This window comes from Balaenoptera ricei, chromosome 10, assembly GCF_028023285.1.
Source record: "Balaenoptera ricei isolate mBalRic1 chromosome 10, mBalRic1.hap2, whole genome shotgun sequence".
NCBI classification, from domain to species: domain Eukaryota; kingdom Metazoa; phylum Chordata; class Mammalia; order Artiodactyla; family Balaenopteridae; genus Balaenoptera; species Balaenoptera ricei.
The window spans coordinates 33,183,834-33,188,912 of NC_082648.1; positions in this window are offsets into that span (position 1 = coordinate 33,183,834).

Below are 5,079 nucleotides of genomic sequence, written 5' to 3' on the forward strand. Positions count from 1 at the left end.
AATTATATAAATGTAAATGTGAAAAGGGATTTTAGGTTAACTCTCTAAGAATAATTATGCTTCATGGTATGTGACCTTAAAAATAGTTTCCCCAAATCTTTTTGGTAACTTGAAATTTAGAGTTTTGCTAAGTTAATTTAAATGATGAGAATTTATTAAATGTCTAGATTATTTCTAAATAAGATAAAATACTGAAACATTAATTGCTAAACAATTCTAAGTTTACCTATTTTTGTCTTAGTACAGAAAAACTAAAGATATGTAGGTTTATTAGTAAATGAGTCTTGTACCACATTAAAAAAACATAGTTATACTATGAGAAAATGTACACGTCTAGAAATTATGAAATGTATTCATGTTTGCCAGTCATAAAAAATACTGGTATAACAAACAGTTCACAATTGCAAAGTTTTAGATTTCACTAAAAACTAAGGTCTCTAAGGGTTAAAAATTCTAATTAATACATGTCATTGAAACTACTAAAACTAACAAGGAAATGTCTTTGTATGTAAGGAAATTTTTTTTAAACTGTATAAGGAATCAAAATGCATTTTGTTAAGGAAAAGAAAGTAAGTTTGTTCTAAAGAGAGAGAGAGAAAGGGAAAGCATAGGATAAAATCTGAATGTAAAACGGAAGTCATAGAAGGTTTGTGGAAAATAAACCCTGAGAAAAAGAGTTTTGTGCATGGTCAGGACTGGCTAAGATTAGAATAAATTTAATTGAGTAAATGAATTTTAATGTTAAAAGTACACTGGTGCAAAACTAGAATTTTATTTTCTCTATCTGTCAAGAGGACAAAGTTTTCTTGGAATATTGATCTGCTTTTGATAACAGATTGTAAAACTTTCTTTACCTTTTAAGTAATCTGTTGTATAATAACTTTCTGTATTTGCCTTTGAAACCTTTTATTGTCACTTTGCTTAAGTGAATAAGTATTGTTTCACAGTGAACTGTGGTTCTATTTGACAAAGTGTTTTAAAACCTTTTGATATCACTGAAAAACACCCAAATCAAATTCTAAATGAAGTTTTTTTTAGCTCTTGCTAACTTTGGGATATTCAGAGGGCCCCTTAAACATCTCAAACATCTTAAACATCTCAAAGCCTAAACTAATTAGGCTTATTTGGTATGTAAAATTACATGGGAAACATTGTCAAATGAGAGATGATAAAACTTCTTAGGTTTTATTGTGTATGTAAATATTATTTATATCAATGTTCTAGAAATTACATGAAATTCCTAAAATCTGGATATGTCCTGGTATAATTTTATCAGTAATAAATCTAGTTATTATCTTAAAGTGTTGTGTGTCACAGAATTAACCAAATTTCTTTGTCAATTTAATTGTAATCAGACCTTTAACCATGCCAATTTAAGACTTTTGCCATTTTAGATAGTTATTCTTTGACCCTTTGGAAAAAATGCTTCTTCTTGAAGAAGATTCATAGAAAGGACTTTATGACATCAAGCTTTCTTTTTTTTAATAGTAATCTTTTATTTATTTATTTATTTTTTTAATATTTATTTTTGGCTGTGTTGGATCTTTGTTTCTGTGCGAGGGCTTTCTCTAGTTGCGGCGAGCAGGGGCCACTCTTCATCGCGGTGCGCGGGCCTCTTCACTATCGTGGCCTCTCTTGTTGCGGAGCACAGGCTCCAGTCGCACAGGCTCAGTAGTTGTGGCTCATGGACCTAGTTGCTCCACAGCATGTGGGATCTTCCCAGACTAGGGCTCGAACCCGTGTTCCCTGCATTAGCAGGCAGATTCTCAACCACTGCGCCTCCAGGGAAGCACCCACATCAAGCTTTCTGATAACATTTAGTTTATACTACTGAACTGGGTTAGAAATTACAGAACTCAAATGGAAAACCTGATGGTTTCATAAAACTCCTAACAGAAGATCAAGCTCAACAACAATTAATTACATGGAACTGAATGAACTGATGAATATGATTATATTTTTTATGACTTTTGTCTGAAATGTTACCAGGTTTTTATTTTGTTTTCCAGGTATAAGGAAACTTTTCCTCTTATGCCAGCTGTGACTTCAGTCATTTGGTAAATTTTATCTTTGTAAGCAGAATTGAAATATTTATCTTTTTCTCCCTACCTGATTCCTCCAGAATTTGGAAACTTGGTGAGTATTCTTATTTTCATGGCAATATCATTATTTACATAAGTTCACTAAGAACCTGTTCTCCTTATAACAGGACATACTTGGAAATATTGATTATATTACCGTAGCTTTGACTGGAATGCCATATTTGAGAATATACATAGAATCAGATATGACCAGACAACTTTAAGAAACTAATATTGACTTTATGGAGCCATAACGCCCTTTGAGAAAGCAGTCTGGTGGTACCTTGCTTACAGATTACTCAGAAACCTTACCAGGTGAATAAGAAAGGTAACTTCCTGACAAATGCAGGGACTTCAGCATATTTGGGGGACCCCAAGAAGAGGAATTCACCCAAATCTTTGGTATTACAAATGAGTCTGATGGCAAGTTCTTGGTGTGGCTTCCTGGCCTCAAGAGGCATTTAAAAGTTCAATTTGAGATTATTTATGAAAAGTACCCACAAAGCAGATTTAAGAAAATGTATGGTCAATTGCTATTCTTGCCGGACTTATGGAAATAGACCAAGTTTAATGAAACTAAACTTATTTTGCAAATAAGTTAGTCTTAATTTGGCTATCTTTGATATCATTGATAGTCAAATTGAAGGTGATTTTTAAAAAGAAAGTATTTTTTGCTTCAGCAGAAACTATAGTACACAGTTGTGGATACTAGGTTCTTGTTCTGTTAATCATCTTTAAACTTTTGTTTTTCCACCTGTAAATTGGACTGGATCCTGAATTCTTCTAGTTTCCTCAAATATTTGGCTACAACTCTCCAAACTAAAGTTTCCAATTTTCTCTCACTTTTCACTTAGAATTACTGAGGATCAAAGCTGCTGTTTTCCTGAAGATCTGCAAAATTAAGCTGAACACCTTCATATAAACTTAAGAGAGATCACCAAAATAGCCCATGTTTAGACAATTCTCATGCCTGTTGCTGTGTAAGTCACTTAGAAAGTTTGACTGAATAGTCAATGACATCATCAGAGACATTTTGTTGCCGAGATACCGTCTTTCCTGTGCACCGATGCCAAACAAATATGGAGACAGAGATTTTGGAGGAAGAGAGATGGCTTTATTTTTCTGCCAGGCAGAAGGGAAGACACAGCAGGCTAGCGCCTCAAGAACTGTGTCCCCCCCCCCCCTCCTTCGGGAATCGGAGAAGATTTTTATATGTGGGGTTCACAGTCCGGGGTATATGATAAGAATCAAAGTAGTGAAGGTCTTGCATTCTTCTTCCCGCATTATTTCAAAATAGTCACAGCTGGCGTCAGGCAGCCCGGCAGTTGGGTTCGTTTGTCTCTGGGTATCGGCCTCGGACCTTTTTTCTGAATGCAAATGCTACAGGGGGTGATTTGCTACAAGGGAGTGCAGGATGTAATTCACATAGTTTTAAAGAGAAATAGGTTAGCTTTGTGAAGTACAAATCTAGTTACAGGCACTACAGATTAGTAACAGTTAAACAAAAACTAGGAGTGATTAACTCTTTCAGGCCAGGTTATGTTTCTTCTCTAGCCTGTTCACTGTTCCCTTTATTTTCCTTGTTCTCAGGAGAGGGAAGACTTTATTTCTATTTTTGCTGCAACAATTCCAAAGTGCAAAAGATGCTTTGACCTTGACATGTAGAAATCTTCTTGACTCACTGACCCCTAGGCCCAGAAACTGGCTCATAATTTGCTCCAATCATTAACCTTTGTTTTTCTTTTGTATCCATTAGAAATGCCTCTTACAAAATACCTAACTGCTTGCACCTTATAAGCCTAACTTTGAGAGCCCACCTGCATCACCACCTGCTGAAATGAGTAACTGAACTGATCTATTGTCAGTACTAAGAGACTGGTTTAATGAGATGGAACAGTCTATCAACTCATCTTCTGAACTGTGAAACTTCTTAAAAGAAGTTTCAAAGGCAAGACTGTAGGGGAACAAACCTTGCCATCCCCAAACGTCTCTTTGGCATGCAGATTATTTTGAGCCAAAAACAATCAAGGCTCAAAACCTCAGGAAGATACTTTGACCTTCCCCATAACTGCCTAAAAGTATGTAAATAGAGGACCTATTCCAGGAAGGAAGCTATTATCATAATAGCTAGTATGAACTAGGTGTGTAGGTGGAAGAACCTAGCAAAGTCTGTTAAAATTCCACTGTGTCCCACTGTCTCTGCATAACCAAGCAAACATCTGTTTATCAGACATTTGCTTTTCCATTTCCATGTGAATTGCCCTCCTGCAATTAGAGGTCCAAATCACTAACCCCAACATCCCTTTTTTGTCCTTAGCTGAAGATGGTATTGAATATGAAGGTTTCTGCCATTTTGGTAAGTTACTTAGATTTCCTGGGTCACTCCTAAGTATACGTGTTATTAGATTTTTGTTTGATTTTCTCCTGTTAGTCTATCTCATGTCATTTAATTCTTAGACCACCCAGAAGAACCTAGAAGGGTAGAGAGAAATTTCTTCCTCCCTGACTATACTTTCAGAGATTTGATCCCACTAGCTCTTTTTTCTACATAGTTATCTCAGAGCTTCTGGTGTTTGTTTCCTTGATGTGAATGTATTCCAAGCATAACTCTTACCTTTTTCGCTCATAGACACCATCGATGGTTACAAATATTAACTCCAAATTATGAGGTAAGTACTCTTTTTAACATACTTGTTTTACAAATACGTATGAAAAGTTGTTACTCACTGCAGCCATCAAACTAGTAATTGAGAAGCAGAGATTTGAACGCAGACTGGTTGAGACCAGAATTTCACCTACTCAATCTCACTCAAGCCTAGCTGACTCTCCATTGTGGCTTTGGAAATAGCACTTACTTGCTTGGCTGCCAGGAGGGACAATTGAGGTCCAGGAGGATAAAGCATTTTGCCCAAAGGTAACTAGCCAACTAGTAGTAATTGGGATTATTTTGCTACTTCACAATAAAAAAAAAGTCAAGGAAAAAAGACAAGCTAGGATA